The sequence below is a fragment of the Paroedura picta genome, chromosome 16 (genome assembly GCF_049243985.1).
Source record: "Paroedura picta isolate Pp20150507F chromosome 16, Ppicta_v3.0, whole genome shotgun sequence".
In the NCBI taxonomy this organism is placed as follows: domain Eukaryota; kingdom Metazoa; phylum Chordata; class Lepidosauria; order Squamata; family Gekkonidae; genus Paroedura; species Paroedura picta.
This window is the reverse complement of record NC_135384.1, coordinates 12,827,186-12,838,197: the sequence shown is the minus strand read 5'-3', so window position 1 is coordinate 12,838,197 and position 11,012 is coordinate 12,827,186.

Here is an 11,012-nt window from a genome sequence, read left to right as displayed (position 1 = left end):
TGTGTCTGATTTTCTGCTCCTGGAATTCTCAGAGGTTCGGGAACTGAAGTTTCTCCACATCAGTGCATTTCTGATGTTGTACCTGGCAACTATCACAGGGAACGTCCTTATCGTTTCTTCTGTCGTCTTAGACCATCACCTTCACACCCCCATGTACTTCTTTTTGTTGAACTTGGCTGTGCAGGACATTGGCCAAGTGTCTATCATCCTCCCCAAATCCATGATCAATTCCCTCCTGAATACCAGGCATATTTCATATTCTGGGTGTGTTGCTCAAGTCTTCTGGTTTACCTTTTTTATAACATGTGATTTCTGCATTCTGACAGTCATGGCATATGACCGGTATGTGGCCATTTGCAATCCTTTACACTATGAAATGGTAATTAATAGGCAGGCCTGCACTGAAATTATTGCTGGTGTGTGGACCGCTGGTTTTTTGTATGCAGGGATACACACAATGGGGACTTTCACCAACCATTTCTGCTCTAACGTTGTCAATCAGTTTTTTTGTGAAATCCCACAAGTGATAAAGTTGTCTTGTTCTGACATAAAACCCCTTGAAATGAGTACCATTGGGGCAGGAGCTGTCCTTGGACTGATCTGTTTTGTCTATATTGTTGTAACTTATGTGCACATTTTCACCACGGTGTTAAGATTGCCTTCTGCAAAGGGGAGGCAGAAAGCTTTCTCCACCTGCATCCCCCACCTCATTGTCTTCTCCACATTTATGTTTACTGCATGTGTGGCCTACCTGAAGCCTGCCTCTAAGACTTCATCTTGGTTAGATTTTATATCTACTCTGATCTATTCCCTGGTTCCACCTTTGTTGAACCCAGTGATTTATAGTATGAGAAACAAGGAGATCAAAAAAGCCATGTCAAAGGTTTTACGGTTGAGGTACTTTTCTAGAATGATATAATCATTAAATTGCATAACCAGTGAATACCCAATGTAGAGTGCTAACCTTCTTTATAGTTGAGGAGTCATAATCAGACCGTTTCTACATTAAGAGACGTAGTTTGTTTTAGCCTTGCTTTGGATTGCCTTTGGATACTGCAAGTCAACTCAAGGCTTCCCACATTTGGATTCTCCCCTCCCCCCATTTCCCAGGCTAAAATTCACCATATATGCTTTCCGCATCTGAGTTGGAGGCAGCCTCCTATCATGCTTTGCTCCCTTCCCCTTTTCCAAAAACGTGTTGTTTTTTTCAAAATGGTGTCTGCTTGCATGTAATTCCACCATTCTATGCCCTTAATCAACTCCCCTCCTTCTCCCTTTCCTCCCAAGTATGTGATTTTTAAAATGTAGGTTATTTCGTTACAACGCTACTGTAGCAAAACCACCATTTTTTTTACAGCTGTAAACACTGTTGTAACGCAATCACACTTAAAGAAAATTAGATTTTCTTGGTGTACAGGGGAGGTAGGAGGAAGGAGGATGGCAATGAGGAAGGGGATGTGCAAAAAATGGTGGTCATGGGGCGGAAAAAACCCAAAGACAGGCAGCTGCAAATTAGATTCCACCTTGAAAGATGGACTTGTAACTGGAAATTTTCTTTCTGGGTTTAAGTTAGAGGACAATTTGGGTCTATGCCCAGAAAGGTGGATATTTTTACAGGAATTGACAAAATAAGTCAACTCTTTAAAAAGGCAAATCTAAACAAAATTGCTAGTGCAGAAATGGTCTGGAAAATGCCTTCCTGTGGGGTAAGTGAGAGGGCAAGTTGGTTCTGTACCTGGAAAGGCAGATGTTATAAGGGAAACAGAAGTAAAGGGTGGTACTTTACGTTAGAACCCTGTAGTTAGTGCCTTTGGATACTGCAAGTCAACTCAAGTCTGAGGTGGATCCTACCATTCCATTGAGGAAGTCAGTTTCTTTAATGAAATACTTATACATCAACGTTTCTTTTTACTCAAGTTAGAAGCCTTCCTTGGAATTAAATGGGTATTCTGTTTGAGGAAGAGTCACTTACATTGAAGGAAGAATTCTTAGCAGTAGAAGAATAATTATAACTCCCTTTTCTCATATTCCCTTTCTTTGCAGAAAAACAACCACCTTTTGGGACAGGCAGGGCTGAGAGAGTTCTGAAATAATTGTAACTAGCTCAAGGCTTCATGGGGATAGTGGAGATTCAAGCCCCATTCTCCAGATTACACTCCACTGCTCTTAAGCATTACAGTACACTTGTTTACTTTAAGCAGTAGGATAGAAGTGGAGGAAGTGGAGGAAGTGGAGGAAACAAAAGCAAAAGCAAATGGAATGATGAAGGTTTTAAACAACTGTTGATATTTCCTTGATGAGTTTTAATGGTTAGGAAGCAAACGTTCTGCCGTAAGAGCTTCAAATCTCTCAGCATCATCTGCTTCGGGTATAAACAAATTTCTGCAGGCAGGTCGTTACCCCTCAGATGAATCAACACAGCGTCTGGACGTCCAGTCTTGTCAGCCTCAGCAGCAAACGTTCCCAGGAGGGCCTGTCACCGCATGCCTCTGTGTCCCGACCACCGACCAGAGATGTCGTCTCCCAGGCCCAAGTTGGAGCCCAAACCAGAACTGGCTGCATAGGCATATGTCCAGTGGATGAAGCTGTGTCCCAAAACCAGCATTTGTCATGCAGCTGGGAAGCTCCATGAAATAAGCCACACGTTAATGTTTTGCACTGCCTGGAAATACATAGCTGCGGTAGGCTCGCGACTTCCATCGCCTAGCCCTATGATCTGCTCTGGGGATGGCCTGTCCGTGAAAGCCTGGGCGGCTGCCCCAATTCGAAATGAATGTATGCTGTACCACCCCGGGTCCTGCCCCACCCTTCTCAGGCTAGCTTGCAATATGGCCAGACACTGAAAAAGTGACAAGCAGGGCCCATCTGCTTGTTCCCAGGAACTGTTCCCAGGCACTGATGGCCTCCTTACCAAGAAGGCCTCTAGGCAAGCCCAGCCATGAGGTGCCCTAAATAGGCGCCCCCCATGCCCTGCCCCTGACTCTGCCACTTGACCATGCCACCAGTGTGTTCCCTCCCATCCAGGACACAGCCTGTTTAGAGCTAGTGCTAACCTTAGCTAAGGGAGAGAAACAGCAGGCAACCAGCAGAGGGAAGATATGGAGGCTCAAACGTGCTAAAGGCACCTGTCTCGTCTCATCCTCACACCCACCTCACTCTCTCTTGTCCCCAGGGATGGAAATATCATTTTTTAATGGTAGGCCTATCTTAGAAGAAGGGTTTAGAGCTTTTTACTTTGTTTGGTTTTACCTGGGAATGTTGTAATTGTGATTGTAAGCCACTTTGAATCAAGAGAAGAGGTGGGGTAGAAATATTTTTAAAATAAAGTCTAAATAAATTCTGTTACAATGTCATTTGTAGTTTGTATTCAACCCTAATTCTGAACCACTCACATATCCATCTCCATGCATTCCTGGAAACTGGTAACATGGGTGCTGACTAAATATAGCAGAGAAGGGCATATGGGGAGTGGAAACAGCCACAGTGGGCCTCACCAGAAGCCCTGGGCCTCAACAACAGCCCCACCTCAGTGTATCCTGGCCACAGCACTGCACTGAGGCTACAGATCTTGCCCACACTTCTGCATGGTCATATGTGAATAGGCAGAAGGAAACAACAGATGACTAGATGTATGAGAGAAACAGGGGGCAGCACTCTAGATCTTTCTGTTGTGTACATGGTTTTACCCTACACATCGTTACAATGTGTAAATACATTTAGTATCTCCATCTAACAAAGGGCATATGAATCCCTCTAGGCATGAGCCTATGGGAATTCCTCACCAGCATAAGTTGGAGATGACAATAGTAAACATATCAGATGCACTCCTGTTTTCATGCGCATCCAGTGATCCTGACTTTCAAAGGTCAGATTTGAGTTTCTTCAGAGGATCTGAAAAGGAAGTTTCCGTATGAAAATAGTAAACTTCTACATTTAGTAACTATATTTAGTATCTCCACCTAACAAAGGGCATATTAATCCCTCTAGTCATGAGCCTATGGGAATTCCTCACCAGCATAAATTGGAGATGACAATAATAGGCATATCTGACATCAGACGCATTCCTGTTCTCAAGTGCAGCCAGTGATCCTGACTTTCAAAGGTCATATTTGAGTTTCTTAAGAGAATCTGAAAAATAAGTTTCAGTAGGAAAATAGTAATCTTTTGTGTGGGGGGGGCAATTCTTCAGTTTGTTGTGATATACAAACGAGAGCAAATTTCTTGGACTACTCTGCAGAATTTGAGAATGTCTTTTCCACAGTTTTGTCAGCTTCCTAATGGATAGTTTATAAAGAACAGGGTAAAATGGGAGGCTTCAGAGAAGATCGAAGACACCTGCAGCTGAAAACTGAAGGCCACATGAAGAAAAATGGTAAGTTACAGTTGGGTCTTCTCTACAGATCTCCTGAGCAGGTCCCTCCCTCCCCCCCTTTATTCTTTTGGTATGCCTCATTTGCCTCTCAGATTACTGTTTCTCAGTTTCTCTGTAATGGAATTAATGAAACTATGCTGACACATCTAAATCTTCCAGTGTCATGTCAATAAAAGCTTATAGATTCAAAAATGGAAATGGGGAATATTAAGCTCCAGGAGGTCATGCTTACAGTTTTGGGAACCACATTCAAACTCATAATGGTCTGTTGTCCTCATTTCCCATGAGCATGATTTCTGCTCTGAATCACGATCATGTCTCACATGTTTACTTCTCTGAAGCCTCCCAAACTGTGTGGCCAATCATACACTTGTTGCAGAACTTGGCCAACAGAAGACCGGGCTTGGTTTCAGTCCTTTAAATACTGGTTAAAAATTCATTTCCATGCTCAAACGGGTAGTTTGTTAATTAACCTTTTGAGTGACCCCTATTCTTTCAGCTGGCTGGGCAAAATGTCAAAAAAAAACTTCAAATTATGGGTCTGGACATCTCATCCCATAGCATGCAAGATGAAAGGATGATACTAAAACTTATATCACAGAGACTAGAAGACCAGGATACCCAGATTCTGGGCTCCTCTAACAACAGTGTATGTTCTCCCCATTTCTGGGATATTCCCTTAACTTACAAATCCATGCCCATGTATCTCCAAATTTTGGAGACACACCAGTTAAGAAGAACATTTATAGTAGCTTGCTTAAACATCTTTCCCTCAAATGTCACCCGAGGTAGATTTTTGAAGATCTCTCCTCAGGAGAGATACTGTTTACATGGATGTAGTGTTTCTGGTGTGTCCTAATTTTGAAGTATATCGTCTCCCATTAGCTAATTATCTAAAGAAATGGAAATTCAGCTGTGTTAATGAGAAACACTGGATTAAAATGATACTAAATGTGAGGGACTCAGCAACTATTATAAAAGTAGCACAGTTTTTACTGGCAATTTTAAATCAAAATCTTTTACAATAGATTTTACATCTGAAACTGTTTGAAATTTTTGTTTTATGCTTTGCAATTTCATGCCAATAAAGGTACTCTGAATCTGAATCTGAATCTCACATGCATGAGGAGTTTTATTGCTTGGAAATTCTGACCTGTGCTATCAAACAAAATAATATTCATGGCTTTTTACATAACTCTCTGAAATTTAGAATTATGCAGACAACCACTCCTATATTAATGAATATAAGCAGTACATTTGATCAATGGTTATTTGATTACATGAACAAAATCTGGGTAGATGCCACTGGATATTAATATATCACAGAGTCTATGTTTGATCAGGCCAAAGGGCCATCCAACACTCTACGTCACACAGTATCCAAACCCTAGGTGCCATCAGAAGGCCCACCAATGGGGCCAGAACTCTAGAAGCCCTTCCATATTTGCCCCCAAGCACCAAGAATATAGAGTATCATGGCCCCAGAAATCGTGTTCCAACTATACCTTGTGGATAATAGCTACTGGTGGACCTATATTCCATATGTTTATCCAATCCCCTCTGGAAGCTGCCTATCCTTGCAATAGTGCCTAGATGGTATTACTTATCTTGGAATGCTGATTCCAAGAGATATTAAGCATTTGTTGTTGTTAGATGCGAAGTCGTGTCCGACCCATTGCGACCCCATGGACAATGATCCTCCAGGCCTTCCTGTCCTCTACCATTCCCCGGAGTCCATTTAAGTTTGCACCTACTGCTTCAGTTACTCCATCCAGCCTACTCATTCTCTGTTGTCCCCTTCTTCTTTTGCCCTCGATCACTCCCAGCATTAGGCTCTTCTCCAGGGAGTCCTTCCTTCTCATGAGGTGGCCAAAGTATTTGAGTTTCATCTTCAGGATCTGGCCTTCTAAAGAGCAGTCAGGGCTGATCTCCTCTAGGACTGACCGGTTTGTTCTTCTTGCAGTCCAAGGGACTCGCAAGAGTCTTCTCCAGCACCAAAGTTCAAAAGCCTCAATTTTTTGACGCTTGGCCTTCCTTATGGTCCAACTTTCGCAGCCATACATTGCAACTGGGAATACCATACCCTTGACTAAACGCACTTTGGTTGGCAGGGTGATGTCCTGCTTTTTAGGATGCTGTCTAGATTTGCCATAGCTTTCCTCCCCAGGAGCAAGCGCCTTTTAATTTCTTTGCTGCTGTCCCCATCTGCAGTGATCTTCGAGCCCAGGAAAATAAAATCTGTCACTATCTCCATTTCTTCCCCATCTACTTGCCAGGAATTGAGAGGGCCGGATGCCATGATCTTTATTTTCTTGATGTTGAGTTTCAAGCCAACTTTTGCACTCTCCTCCTTCACCCGCATCAACAGGCTCTTTAGTTCTTCTTCACTTTCTGCCATTAGAGTGGTATCATCTGTAAATCTGAGGTTGTTGATATTTCTCCCTGCAATCTTGATCCCAATTTGTGTCTCCTCTAATCCTGCCTTTCTCATGATGTGCTCCGCATACAAGTTAAATAGGCAAGGCGACAGTATACAGCCTTCCCGAACTCCTTTCTCAGTTTTGAATCAATCAGTGATTCCATGTTCAGTTCTCACTGTTGCTGCCTGACCTGCATATAAATTTCTCAAGAGACAAATAAGATGCTCTGGTATTCCCATCTCTTTAAGAACTTGCCACAATTTGTTGTGTTCCACACAATCAAAGGCTTTAGCATAGTCAATGAAGCAGAAGTAGATGTTCTTCTGGAACTCCCTAGCTTTCTCCATGATCCAGCGTATGTTGGCAATTTGATCTTTAGTTCCTCTGCCTCTTCGAAATCCTGCCTGTACTTCTGGAAGTTTTCGGTCCACATATTTCTGGATCCTAGCTTGTAGGATTTTGAGCATAACTTTGCTAGCATGAGAAATGACTGCAATGGTGCAGTAGTTTGAACATTCTTTGGCATTGCCCTTCTTTGGGATTGGAATGTAAACTTGCCTTTTCCAATCCTGTGGCCATTGTTGAGTTTTCCAAATTTGCTGGCATATTGAGTGTAGCACTTTTACTGCATCGTCCTTTAAGATTTTGAATAGTTAAACTGGAATGCTGTCACCACCACTACCTTTATTGTTGCTCAGACTTCCTATGGCCCATTTGACTTCACATTCCAGGATGTCTGGCTACAGGTCAGTAACTACCCCATTGTCGTCATCAGGGATTTTAAGCATGCTCTTGTATAGTTCTTCTGTATAATTTTGCCACCTTTTTTAAATCTCTTCTACTTCTGTAAGGTCCCTAACATTTTGGTCCCTTATCATACCCATCTTTGCATGAAACGTTCTCTTCATATCTCCAATTTTCTTGAAAAGATCTGGTCCTCCCCATTCTATTGTTTTCTTCTATTTGTTTGCACTGTTCATTTAAGAAGGCATTGTTATCTCTTCTAGCTTTTCTCTGGAATTCTGCTTTCAATTGGGTGTATCTTTCTCTTTCTCCCTTGCCTTTCACTTCCCTTGTCTCCTTAGCTATTTGTAAAGCTTCCTCAGATAGCCATTTTGATTTCTTGCGTTTCTTTTTCTTTGGGATGGTTTTAGTTGCCACCTCTTGTACAATGTTGTGAACCTCCGTCCATAGTTCTTCAGGCACTCTGTCTATCAGATCTAATTCCTTAAATCTATTTGTCACCTCTACTGTATATTCATAGGGGATATGATTTAGTTCATACCTGAGTGGCCTAGTGCTTTTCCTTACTTTCTTCAATTTAAGCCTAAATTTTGCAACAGGAAGCTGATGATCTGAACCACAATCAGCTCCTGGTCTTGTTTTTATTGACTGTATAGCTTATCCATCTTTGGCTGCAGAGCACATAGTCAATCTGATTTCTGTGTTGACCGTCTGGTGATGTCCATGTGTAGAGTCGTCTCTTGGGTTGTTGGAAAAGTGTGTTTGCTATGACCATTGTATTCTCTTGAAAAAATTCTACCAGCCTGTGCCCTGCTTCATTTTGTACTCCGAGGCCAAACTTGCCTGTTATCCCAGTTATCTTTTGGCTTCCTACTTTAGCATTCCAATCCCCCATGATGATAAGCACACCATTTTTGGCCTTGCTTCTAGAAGGTGTTGTAGGGCTTCATAGAACTGGTCAACTTCATCCTCTTCAGCAACCCTAACCCTACCTTCACCTTCACCATCACCTTCACCTTCACCTTCACCTTCACCTTCACCTTCACCTATACCTATACCTATACCTATACCTATACCTATACCTATACCTATACCTATACCTATACCTATACGTATACGTATACGTATACGTATACGTATACGTATACGTATACGTATACGTATACGTATACGTATACGTATACATATACATATACATATACATATACATATACATATACATATACATATACATATACATATACATATACATATACATATACATATATATATATATATATATATATATATATATATATATATATATATATATATATGTTATATTTTTAATATTTGATGTTGGTCGATAAATATGATATGCAAACTCTCAGAAAATGATAACATAAGGAGCTAAATTGTCGCATAAGGTGAAAGCAATGTGATATGGGCCTAAATTTTACACCTATTTTCCCTATGTAATGTAAGCTGCAGCTTATTCAGTGAAAATTGTCTATAGGATATACTGGACACCACCATTCATGGGTCTTTGAAGATGCTTTGGTTCTTTGTAACTATTTGCCTATCTTTTCGTATCTAACTGATGATCACTGAAGAATGGACTCCATGTCCTTTTTGTTGCCTTTAAAACACTGAAAAGATAAGTGCACACCTCGGATTACTAGAGGTAAACAGATGGAGGACTATACCTTTATCAGCATTTGAATGCATGGCATATTGTTCAGGAGCATAGTGTTAGACGTTTGTAAGCCTTTGATGGAAGCTTAATAGTAGACAGCAGACACCACCATAGTTATATACTCTCATATTTTCTTATATTTTTTATCCCTTTCTGTTTAAGGGATTTAAAATGGTATGCTTTTATTTTTAAAAATCCAGTTTCTTGCTGCAATGAGCTTTGGAAAATCGGATTCCTCCCTCAAACAGCTTCTCCTGTCAGAGTACCTGAAGCAACTTTTCGTTTGGAATTAGTTCGTCTATTCCACTCGTCATCCTGTAGGTAAGATATCCCTTTAAATTAGGACAACTTGCTGGGGCCTTGAAAACCATGTGGGGTCCAAATCTCTTCAGAGAATCTACCTTGCTACCAAAGTGAACATTAGGTAAGAAAACTGACAATGGGAATGATGTTTGTTGTTCAGGGGAAGGTTGTTCAAAAGAGGGCAGAGTCCCCAAACGATGTGGCTGGTCACAAAAGTGATCAGTTGATCCTCCTTAAGAGCTGTTCATCGGAGATGAAGGCTTAGAGCTTGCAAATATGTCCCTTTCCAAGTGAATAGGTAGATTTAATTTCAACAAACAGATCAATTTGGTTAGGTTTAAAAATAAAATAAATGTTGTAAATGTGCTGTTAGTAGGGGGGCCAACTTCCAGGTGAGGTCCAAAGATCACCCAGAGTGGCATCTGTCCTCCAGTGTACAAAGATCATTTCCACAGGTCAACTCTCTAGTGTACAATGTTTGCCCTTCCTGGGCTCCACACTGAAATCTTCAGGGATTTTTCAGTTCAGAGCTGACAATCCTGTTGCGGTAATGTTCCAAAGGAACTTGATCACCTAAAGCCTCAGATATTTAATCAGATATTTCACAAGAATTTGAACGGAAATGGTGTTTGTAAACCACTTTGAGACTCCTTTAGGTAGTAAACAACAGGGTACAAAAATCTGTTCTTCTTCTAAGGAGCAGCCATGAAAGAAGCATGTAGGCAAATAACATTCTATAAACATTGAAAAAATGGAGACAGAAGGAACAGGGTGGACACCTGTGTACTGTGACTACCCCATGTGTATTAGGGCAGAGGGGTATTTCAGTGTCTGTGGCCTAATTCACACAAGAAGGGAAATGACGCAGAACTGTGTGGAATTGCTTGCCATGTATTCTTCCCCTAAGAAGAATCTCCAGTCTGATTTTCCCTTCACGTATCTAAAGACATAGCTCTGGAAAGCTCATCTGTAACCACTATGCCACAATTCCCAAAGGTCAGTCCTCTCCCATACTCAATGAACATTCCACATCACAGGTTCTTGACATCCATATCTCCACATCCATGTCCTCATTTGCCACCATGCCACCACAACCTCCCACACAACAAACACATTCAACCGCATGCCCTTAAAGACGGGACAACTCCTCCCCTTCCTCTTCCCACTGCCATAGCATCCGTTGTATTCTTGGATACAGCGGGCTTTGCCCCTAGTTATTACTATATTTCTCCAAGAGAGAAGGTTCCTCACACAATTCTTCCACAGTTATCACTCAAACAAATGCACCTGGAGAGGGGTTTCTGTGCATCAGGTACCACTTTTGACTTCAGTATTACTGAGTTGCCCTTTCCCATTTCACACTGAAGACAGGGATTACGTGTGGAGACTGGAAATGCAATCACTGTCATCCAATTCCATCGCAGCTCTTAAAATTGCTACTATAAGAGATTGCAATGCTTACTGTTTGCTTCTCTTTCCTTTTTCAAGGGTTGTGCAA